At 38.9% G+C, this 12,143-nt stretch overlaps 1 pseudogene; it reads right to left on the bottom strand.

The window, feature by feature from the left end:
* The window catches only part of LOC121999297, a 76,232-nt pseudogene that overhangs the window by 41,985 nt on the left and 22,104 nt on the right, over positions 1-12,143 (bottom strand).

Below are 12,143 nucleotides of genomic sequence, written 5' to 3'. Positions count from 1 at the left end.
TTGCCACTTCTTCATCTTCACAAAACTTGTGGAACTCCTTGGAAGTGTATTCCTTGCCCCTATCACTTCATAGAGTTTTGATGAAGAATCCACTCTGTTTTTCGACGAGACTCTTGAACTTTTTGAATATCGTAAATACTTCAGACTTTTGTCTCATGAAATAGACCCAAGTCATACGAGTGAGATCATCGATGAAAAGAACAAAATACCTATTATGAGCATGAGAAAGGGTGTCCATCGGTCCGCAAACGTCAGTGTGGACAAGTTCCAGCTTTTCTTTAGCTCTCCATGATACTCCTTTTGAGAAAGGAAGTCGGTGTTGCTTTCCGAACACGCATCCTTCACATACATGTTGCTTTTCTTCTATGCGAGAAAGTCCTTGCACCATACTCTTGTCAGACAACTCCTTGAGGCTTTGGAAGTTGAGATGGTCGAGTCATTGATGCCATAACATTGAGGTCGAGTAGTCCGAGGTAGAAGCTCGGTGAGCTTTTAGGTCGGCATAATTGATATTAAGAGCGAAGCTTCGATTGACCATCTTGATTTTGGTGAACACCTTTGACTTATCTTGTCTATCAAAGATAATGCACTCATTGTTATCGAAGCAGAGTTTGTACCCATTTTCTACCAATTGTCCGAGGCTGAGTAAATTTTGACTCAAGCTCGACACACAGAGGCCATTGTTAATGTAGCTTGGTCTTTCCTTCGTCTCGATGGTGATTCTTCCAAGTCCTTTTGATTTTGCTTGCTCTCCATTCCCTCGTCCTCTTGATTTTCTTCCACCTTTTGACTGGTTGAAACTCGAGTTATCCTCTCGTTCGTTGTTGCCAGTATTGAGCTTTGATTGGAATGCACTCTCTATTGGCTTTTCGGAGTGTCTGGACAATCTTTGCTCAAACGATTTTAGGGACGCCATCACTTCTTGGACTATGAATGTTGACAGAGTGTATACTAAAAGATGGGATCGTATTTATTTCTTCGATAATGGCAACGATGGGATCGTATTTCTCAGGAAGATTGATGAGGATCTTGTTAGAGTGTATACTAAAAGCCTAGCTTTTTGTAAACATTTATTTTGAAATAAAGAATCATATTGGTCAAATGTCTACATTTATATACTAAGTGTAGTTGCTCAATTAATTTATATTGTAGATAACATGGTGTGTGGTGTCACACATAGAAGATCATGTTATCAGTTCCTTATAAGTTATAAAAAGTAGCTCACGACTAAGATGGAAAGGAACAAACCATTGGAATAGTCGTAGTGTGATTTTGTATTAGTTTATCTTGACTATAAAATTACACTAGTACACTCTGAGTATATTGAGCAGGACCATTTGAGGTAGTATCTTTTTATACTGACTATATAAAAGAACAATACCTCTGTTATTATAGAAGTGTGTACTCTTAATCATGATATAATAACAAGCACATATACTTAATACTTATTTATTTAATTTATCAAAGGGTGTGAGTTAGCTCGTTAAATCAATAGGCCCGATAAGTTGGGAAATGATATTATTTATATGGTGTGTTGTTGATTATAGAATGAAACTGTGTCCTAGTAATCTAGGTTGATGATGCCCCCTTGAGGAGCTCATAAGGATTGTCATGTAAACTCTGCAGGTGGAGTTAGTCCGACATTACAATGAAGTTGAGTGGTACTGCTCTTGAAGCTAGATATTAATTAAATGAGTTGTCAGTAACTCATTTAATTAGTGGACATTCAATATCTTAAACACATGGAGAATAATACACTCATGATAAGAAGGAACTCATATAGTGATATGGGATTGGTGCGGTAGTTCAATAATAACTCTTTAGTGGAATGAGATATTATTGATGAACTCGAGTTGGGTATTCGGGGCGAACACGGGAAGCTCAAGTTCATCGGGAGACCAAAACCAATTCCTCCTCTCGGTCTCTGTCGTAGCCTCTTATTTATAAAGTCTTATACCTACCTATACTCACCTTCTTACCCATCCTTAGGTGACCGGCCAAGCCAAGCTTGGAGCCCAAGCAAGGGTCGGCCAAGATAAGCCTTGGATGGACCAAGTGGTGGTCATCCCTAGCTTGGAGCCCAAGCTTAGGTGGTCGGCCACATAAAAAATAAAAGGAGTTTATTTTAAAATCTTTCCTTATGTGGAAGTCATGGTTTTAAAAGAGAGTTTAAAAATTTAAATCTTTCCTTTTATTGCTTTCTACAAAAGATTAAGATAAAGGTTTGATATCTTTCTTTATTTGTAGTTAAAAGAAAGATTTTAATTTTTGATAAAAATTTTCTTTTTTGTAACCATGAGTTAAAAGAGAATTTTAAAATTTAAATCTTTCCTTTTATAGCTTTCTACAAAAGATTAAGAGAAAGATTTGATATCTTTCCTTATTTGTAGTTAAAAGGAATATTTTAATTTTGGAGAAAACTTTTCTTTTTGTAATCATCCACATGTTTTAATAGAGAGATTTTAATTTATAAAAGTTTCCTTTTATAACCAATCATGAAGGGAGTTTTTAAAAGAGAAATTTTTATTTTAAAATTTTCGGAAACAAATTTAAAACTTTCCTTGTTTGGATGAGATGGTGGTGGTCGGCCATTAAGGGTTTATAAGGAAATTTTTAATTAAATTTTCCTTCTTAAACATTGGCAAGGAATATAAGGAAGTTTTATTTATAAAACTTTCCTTATTTTCCAATACCAAGGAATATAAAAGAGAGGGTAGAGGTGCCTCACCTCACAACATATCATCTAGTATTCCTCTCTTCTCTTCCTTGGTGGTGGTCGGCCCTCTCTTCCTCCTTTTCTCCTATTCTTCTTCCTTGTGTGGCTGGTGGCATCCTCATCTCAAGGAGATTAGTGGTGGCCAGATCTTGTTAGAGGAAGAAGGAGAGATAGGAGGCTTTGTTTCTTAGCATCTTTTGGAGCTTGATTGGTGGCCAAAAGTTCTTCATCTCTTGAAGATAGGTGGTGACCGAAACTTTCTTGGAGAAGAAGGAAGCTTGGGTGGATTCTCGTCTCGGTAGATCATCGCCCACACGACGTCCGAGATAAGAAGAGGAATACGACAGAAGATTGAGAGGTCTATAAGCTATAAAATGTATAACTAGTTATTAGTTTCCGCATCATAACTAGTTCATCTTTTTGTTTAGATCTTGAAATACAAACACAAGAGGCTAACGTTTCTAGGTTTTAGATTTATGATTCAAGTTTGTGTTTCTTTTGTTTTTTCGATCTTGTGATTCGATTGTTCTTAATGGTTAAACCTAGGGTTACTATAAGGAGATTAAATATTGAATTTCGTTGAAAGGCTTTATCTAGGAAGTGTGGTGGATGCTCCCATAACCAAAAAGGCCAAGTGTCTTGCCATGTTTAACTTGGAAGCCGATCTCTGAAATAAATATTTAATCAAATTTGTAATATAGATGAATTTGGATTAAGAATGTTAAATATCGTTTGTGATCCAAGTCTAATCTTCTACTAACCGATAAATTGAATTTGGAATCAATAATGTTAAGTTCTGTTTGTGATTCCTAATTTAATTTCTAAAGAACACAATAGGTTGTTAGGAAAGATTTAGGGCTTATACAAAATTTTTATACAAGGGAACCGGTACGATATTCCGAGTAGCAACCAACAGATCTTTCGTACTATTCTCTGGTCTATAACATCTTCACCGTGAGATTTCATCTGGTTGACCAAATCAAAGATTATGGTCGAGAACTCCATGAGTGTTTCTTTCTCCTTCATTCTGGCATTTTCGAATTCCTTGAGTAGTGATTGGAGCTTAATTGCTCTGACTTTCATATCTCCTTGGAATTCGTTCTGCAAGATCTTCCACGCCTCTTTAGCAATGTCGACACACATGATTCTAGGAAAGATAATTTTAGTGACTACTCTTTGAAGGATTGAAAGAGCAAATGCGTCGGCTTGTCGAGACTGTTCTAATTTCTTCAGACTGACCTCATTGAGTTCGACTCCTTTCTCGGGCTCTTTCACTCCATTCTCCACAATCTCCCATTGGTTAAGAGATTGAAAGATAGTCTTCATCTTTACGTACCAGAAATCATAACCTTCGCCATTAAACTCCGGAATGAGATGGCGGATATTTGTTGAGGTTGAGCTAGACATAGATTTGGGAGGATTGGTAGAACCTGGAAGCTCTGATATCAAATGTTGAATAGACTTTGTTGAGAGAAATGATTCCTTTTCTTTCTTATTGAATCGTTCAATCAACTTAGCCTTACAAAGCATATATATATATAGTTTTGAAAGAAACTGAATGAGAAGACCAAAAGTCTCTCATACTGAGGACTTTTCTTTTCACTCATTCTTGATGTGCAGCAACCATAAAGACAACGACTTTAATGTGATGGTTGCAATTCTCTCATAATGCCTAATAAGGATGGTGCTGTTTACAACACATTAATTTTAACACTGTCAGACCAAAACCTGAAGGAAAATAAAAGGAAGGAGAAGAACACAATTGCTCAAATGATGATCCATTCATAGCGGTTATATGATTTCATACCGGCCATCTGCTAGCTGAATTCAACTCGTAGATGCCCTTCTCAGCTTCGACAAAGAACATTCTGGCTCGCTTAATTTGACCTTTTATGAAGTTCCTCCATCTCTCGGTCACTTTTCTGAAAATATCATCATCTGATACACCAGCTCGAGATAATTCGTCTTGCGGAAGGTACACTCTCCCCCTTCTCGAGCTGAAACAATGCAATAATACAAAGAGAAGTTCTATCTAATGAAGAATTTTGCCATATCGCAATCGGAAGGAGTACTTACTCCTCTCCTACGTCCCTGAGTATGTTGGTCAACTGATTAGCAATGCCAAGAGCTAGTGCTGCGTTATAGACACTCTCTATGGAGGCTTTTGAATCTGGAGCAATTCCCATTACAGGAACACTCATTAGGCCGACCGTACCAGCCACATAGTAACAGTAGAGATAGAGCTCATCAAAGTTATTGTATCGCGATTTCCGCAGATCCATTCTCATTCCTTCGATCAAATCCTTGAATGGTTGTATCAGGAAGAATATGAACAATCTAATTCAAACCTCAAAAGACATCTAATGTTGCTATCTTCATTTACCTGAATGTCTACTGGATATTTTGATACAGTCATACATATCGTAAGGCTGGCCGTTGAATAGATCTTCCAACCTGTCCTGCCAGTGATCTAGGGCAGTGGGTGTTATATGGGAAGCAATGGGGCCATCGACAAGTTCATCAGTCCTTCTGCACCATACTGAACATTAAAGCGAAAAACAAAAATTTACTTGATTATAGAAAATTGATTAAAGAGTAGAGAGATTAATCATCTAAATCACATGTAAATTATAAGCAAACAAGATGATGGTAGCAAAGCTTGCCCCTAGTATTAAAGGAGAGTCTTTGTAAAACAAGAGCATCTTCTTGTTGCTTCCGTGTAACTTTTTCCTTCAAATGGTGAGATTGTTGCCTAGTTGATGACTTGGTGGCTCAAAAGGTTGACGATGTAGACTATGATTCTTTGATTTGTGGATGTACCCTTTCAGGTAGCCAAGGCATCCATTGAAATTGAAGTACTTTTTGGCTAGACGCAACATCCCTTCGAGATCTTAGGCATCTCTTCGAGTAGTCTAGCCATGCCTTTAGATAGTTTAGGCACCCCTTCAAATCAACGTATTTTTTGGGTAGTTGAGACATTCCTCTGAGTATTCTAGGCATCCCTTCGAGTAGTTTAGACATCCCTTTACGTAGGTGGATCCTTTCAAATAGTCTAGGCACCCCTTCAAGTAAATGCACTTCTTCAACTAGTCTAAGCACCATGTTAGGTAGATGCACCCCTTTGAATAGTGTAAGCACTCTTTGTTGGATATATGTGAATGGAGAAGAGGTAGAAGAAACATGGAGCTCCATTGTGAATGAGACTTTAGTCTTACATTGGGAGCTTCAAGGCATATTGGTCATATTAATTCACATGTATTGAGGATGTAAACAAATGCATAGAGAGACTCTTTCTCACGCGTGGATGTGTAGGGGGTGCAAATCTAGAGTTCGGATTGCAGTGAACCATGTTGACTCGTATGCGGGCACGATTTGCGTGCATCGAATGTTGGACTGGTCGAGGTAAAATTTGTCTAAGTGGAACAACCAAGCAAAAAAGGTTGAAGCACTCCATCTACGTTCTCCTTCTCCTCTTCTCCTCTATCAATGCATCTCTTGCTCGCCGGAGTTCACTCGTTCGGCCGCTTTCTGGTCTTTGCCCTGTCGTTCACTTCGCTCGGTCGACCTTAGCCTATTTCACTTGGTTACCCATTGTGAAGCCTGCGTTCAGCACTTGACAGACACCAGCTCTTGCTGGCAGCCTGAGATTATCAACTTAGGTCATTTCAACATATAAGTTGAATTTATTTCGTGTAATTTAAATTCAACTAAGTCCCTAAAAAACTCCGGTAACATATTATTTTTTGTCCAACATTCTTTTGGATAAATGCACCTTTTCGATTATATGCACTTGTTCGGTAGGCTAAGTATTAGCACAATAAAGTAGGTTGTTACTAGTCCAATCGAGTGTTCTTCAAGTCCAATTTAAATTGGACAATTTATAATTTCACATGAGGATTATTGCCAACTTGGACAATTTGTAATTTCACATGAGGATTATTGCTTAGTTAGCACTCACATATTCACATGTGTACTCTATGTAAGCAAGCCCTTAGGGTAGGATTGAGTTGGCTAGTGCGGGACAGAGTTGGGCGAGGATTCGAATCTTAGCAAAGCCGAGGAAAAAAAGTCCTCCCCGCACTGGCCAACTACAACTTCTAAATTTACCTCCTCACATATGATCATAAGACCAACCATGTAAAGCCGTTGGATAATAGATTCCACCTTTTACTACCATGTGCACTCTGCATTCGAGCAAATGCCCTCATCTAATCATAAATTGATTCAGAGAAACCAAGACTACTTGTGGTTTCCTCCTCCATCGCTTGAATAGCTCTTTAATTGTATGTAAATTTCTTATTAGTTATAATTGACAATAATAATCCATATTCATACTAATCTCATTACTTATAAAAAACAAATATCCAACTCTTCTTCCCAACAACCACTCCATGAGATATGAATAAAACTTGAATCTCCCTCACCGAGAATCTAGTGAAAAGGTGTTGGTAGGCATGAGGAACAACAGACACAAGGAGAAGGTGGCCGGTGATGAAAAACACAAGGGGGATGGACATAAGGAGAAATTAGCATTGGCCCCTCTCCTTTAAAATGTTACCAACTGTTTGATATTGGAGTCTTAATGAATTAATACGGTTTTGTGGAAAAATTAGAATGTCATCAATAGATAAAAGTCGTAATTGACTTCAAAATTGAAATCTACGTTTCGAGTAGATAAATTTAGACTATTAATTTGCTCAAAACCGATTAAAGGTGAATGAGAAATTAATTGTTTAAAGTCGGCCCAAATAAACATTAATGATATATATAAAGAAATGCATGGGAGAATAATCCCACATCGGAAATTTTCGATGTGCATTCTTTGCTTATTAATGATGCTGTGTTAATGGAGTTAACTCAGAAAAAGACCAGGTGCTCTCTTCTCAGGGGCGAGCAGGTGCTCACGAGCACCTGTGAGCCCGTCACCTACCACGTACGCAATGGGCGCTTTGTAGGCGCACTTTGCACTTCACACTTCACACGTAGGACATTGCAGTACCTACGTGGCACTCGGGTGACGTATCAGGCTCGTATCTGACATGGCAATGCCTATGTGGCATCCACGTGGGCAAGAAGAGATGACTAGACTGTTGATTGGGCAAACGAATGGCAAATCGAATGGATTAGTAGATCCAGATCCGATGGCTGATGACAATAGGCGAGATCTGAGGGTCACAACTCTTCAGATCTGATGGATTGGATTAAAGTGGGATATGTGAAGGGTTATAACTCTTCAGAATGGACGATCTAGATCAATCCAGCCCAAAGAACACATCCTCTCACCCAAAAAGGCATTCAACCTCTTCATTTGGTATAAATAGAACCCTCCAGATGCTGGAAAGATCAATCGAATCATCGAATTCATCTATTCTACTCTCTCTTGAGCATTCATCTCATCTTGTGCATTTAAGAGTCCAAAAAGCCTACGAGAAGGTTCGCTGGTCTCGGAATTCAGAGAGCTACGATTCCGAGACGTTCGTCGTTGTATCTTGGGAACGAATTGCTGCTATCCGTTAGCACCGTAGCGGAGCAATATCGTTTACGGAGATAGTGTTGAACACTAGCTTCGACGATCAGTATCAGTTTGCGCACTCCGGGAGATACCGGGAATAGTAGTCGTAAACGATATTCTGCAAACTGATATGGCTACTTCCAACGACGTTCCGACCGCCATTCCGCCAATATCAATTCCGCACGGAGAAAAGCCGGAGAAATTCAGCGGAGCCGACTTCAAAAGATGGCAACAGAAAATGTTGTTTTATCTAACGACGCTAAACCTTGTACAGTTTTTGCAGAAAAACCCGCCAGCCGCTACGGAAGGTAGTAAGGCCGATTTCTGGATTTCAAGATGGTGGACTCTAAGAGAGTCTTAGCTCAAGTCCAAAATATGCAATTAATACTGCATGATCTGGACGCCGAAGGCATGAAGCTGAACGAGTCATTCGCAGTAGCTACGGTAATTGAGAAGCTCCCTCCGTCATGGAAGGACTTCAAGAATTACCTCAAGCACAAGCAAAAGGAGATGGGACTGGAAGACCTGATCCTGAGGCTACGAATAGAGGAGGATAATCGAAAATTATCCAACTCTAGAGGAACCAAGCGGACTATTGACGAAATGTCCAACCTAGTCGAGCCAAACTCCAAAAAGCCGAAGCAGTTCAAGAAGAAGGCTCAAGTAAAGAAGTTCAAGGGCTCTTGCTATAACTGTGGAAAGTCAGGACACATGTCAAAGGACTGCAGACACCCGAAGAAGCCAACCAAGGGGCCAAAAGATGTTACAAACCACGTCGCAACCTCTCTTGAGGGCTTGGATTTCACTGCGGTCGTGTTTGAATCCAATACAGTGGAGGATAACCCGAAGCAGTGGTGGATCGATACTGGAGCAACTCGTCATATCTGTTCAGATAAGGCGATGTTCTCCAAGTATACTCCGATAAATGGAAGGAAGCTCTATATGGGCAATTCCACGACATCTCTGATCGTCGGACTCGGAAAAGTTGTTCTGAAGATGACATCTGGAAAGAAGCTAACTCTGATTGATGTGCTCCATGTTCCCGACATCAAAAAGAACCTAGTTTCTGGATCAGCACTTGTTAATGTCGGGTTTAGACTAGTGTTCCAGTCCAACAACTTTGTCCTTACGAAGAATGATGTCTTCGTAGGAAAGGGGTACTTAGAACAAAGTCTATTCAAAATGGTTGTAATGAATGTACTCCGAAAATTTGATGGTAATAAAATAATTGCTTCCAGCTATGTGGTTAAGTGTTTCAATTTGTGGCATGATCGACTCGGACATGTGCATAATAATACTCTGAAACATCTCGTCAAATTAAATTTATTACCGAACGTCAATATTGACGAAACACACAAATGTGAAGTGTGTGTAGAAGCTAAAATGACGAAACTACCTTTTCATTCGGTGGAAAGGTCAACGACTCCTTTAGAGTTAATACATAGTGATCTATAGGACTTGAAATTTGTGCAAACTAGAGGAGGTAAAAAGTATTTCATTACTTTTATCGATGACTGCACGAGGTTCTGTTATGCCTTTCTTTTAAGAAGTAAAGACGAAGCCTTAGAGGCGTTCAGAACCTATAAAACAGAAGTTGATGAATTAAGATAATTCATAGCGATAGAGGTGGAGAATATGGTGCACCGTTTGATGAATTTTGTTCAGATTCTGGCATTATCCATCAAACAAAGGCGCCTTACCTCAATCGAATGGTATTGCTGAACGTAAAAATCAGACACTAAAAGAGATGATGAATGTCTTGTTGATAAATTCAGGCTTACCTCAAAACTTGTGGGGGGGAGCAATATTATCGACAAATTACATTCTCAACAAAATCCCTCATAAGAAAAGTGATAAAACTCCATACGAACTATGGAAAGGTCGTAGGCCATCGTACAAATACCTGAAAGTGTATGGGTGCTTGGAAAAGGTCGAAGTACCTAAACCAAAGCAAGTAAAGATCAGACCTAAAACATTCGATACGGTATTTGTACGATATGCCCATAATAGTAGTGCATATCGTTTCCTAGTTCACAAATCAGACATTCCTGATATTCATGTGGGAACAACCATAGAATCTCGGAATGCGATATTCTTTGAAAACAAATTCCCAAATAAGAAGGAAAACGTTGAAAATGGTAACAATGGAAGTTCAAACGAAAATGACGTTACCGAACTTAGCTGTTATAAAAGGATTATTGACGATCAAAGAGAAGGGCCACGTCGTAGCAAACGGGATAGAGCTGAGAAATCGTTCGGACCATATTTCATGATTTTCATGTCGAAAATGGACCCAAGAACATTAAGTGAAGCTCTCTTTAGTCCCGATGCTCCAATGTGGAAAGAAGCTGTCAACAGTGAAATCGAATCCATCATGAATAATCATACTTGGAAATTAGTAGACCTTCCTTCTGGTAATAAACCATTAGGTTGTAAGTGGATACTAAAACGTAAGTATAAATCTGATGGATCAATTGACAAGTATAAGGCCAAACTTGTAGCCAAGGGGTACAAGTAAGAGAAAGACCTTGATTACTTCGATACATACTCACCGGTGACAAGGATTACGTCCATATCAGTGCTAATAGCCATTACAGCACTGTATGACCTTGAAATACATCAAATGGATGTTAAGACTGCGTTCTTAAATGGTGAGTTGGAAGAAAAAATTTATATGGAGCAACCCGAGGGGTTCGTGGCTCTAGGAAATGAGAAAAAGGTGTGTCGACTTATTAAGTCATTATACAGACTTAAGCAAGCGCCTAAACAATGGTATGAAAAATTTGACAGAGTAATGTTGTCAAACAAATTCAGAATAAATGAATGTAACAAATGCATTTATGTCAAAGACACACCTAAAGGTTATGTAATCATCTGTCTATACGTAGACGACATGCTAATAATGGGCAGTAATCATGACTACAAAGAAAATATTGACAAAAAATTTCGATATGAAAGATATGTGTTAAGCAGATGTTATATTGGGAATTAAAATTCACAGGACATCAGAAGGGATAGTTCTGACACAATCCTATTATGTAGAGTCAGTATTGAAAAGATTCAATGCGTACGATCTCTCTACAGTAAAAACACCTATGGATCTAAGTCAACATTTAGTGAAAAATAATGGTGAGACCTTATCGCAATTGGAATATTCTCGGATAATAGGCAGTTTGATGTATCTCATAAATTGCACACGTCCGGATATTGCCTGTGCGGTCAACAAGCTGAGTCATTTTACGAGTGATACAAACGCCACCCATTGGAAAGCATTGATGCGAGTTCTTAGATATTTGAAATATACTATGAACTATGGATTACATTATGGAAAATATCCCGCTGTGCTGGAGGAATATTGTGATGCTAATTGGATATCAGATACAAAAGACTCCAAATCCACTAGTGGATATGTTTTCACGATCGGTGGGGGAGTAGTATCTTGGAAATCCACTAAGTAGATGTGCATTGCTCGGTCAACTATGGAATCCGAGTTTATAGCACTAGACAAAGCAGCTGAGGAAGCTGAATGACTGCGAAATTTCTTGGAAGATATTCCGAGCTGGACGAAACCTGTGCCTGCTGTATTGATCCACTGTGATAGTCAATTGGCAATTGGAAGGGCACAGAGTAATATGTACAATGGGAAGTCACGACATATACGTCGTAGACATAATACCATTAGGCAGTTGATCTTGAATGGAGTGATTGCAATCGACTATGTTAAGTCCAAAGATAATTTGTCAGATCCTCTTACGAAAAGGTTGAGTCGAGATCAAGTATACTGCTCATCAAGAGGAATGAGATTAAAAATCTACAACTAAAAAAAAACTATAGCGATAACCCAACCTTGTTGACTGGAGATCCCAAGATCTTGGTTCAATGGGACAACGAAGTTACAGAAGTTGTGTTACAGCA

Source organism: Zingiber officinale, chromosome 7A (assembly GCF_018446385.1).
Source record: "Zingiber officinale cultivar Zhangliang chromosome 7A, Zo_v1.1, whole genome shotgun sequence".
Taxonomy (NCBI): Eukaryota; Viridiplantae; Streptophyta; class Magnoliopsida; order Zingiberales; family Zingiberaceae; genus Zingiber; species Zingiber officinale.
This window is presented reverse-complemented; position numbering and strand designations above follow the sequence as displayed.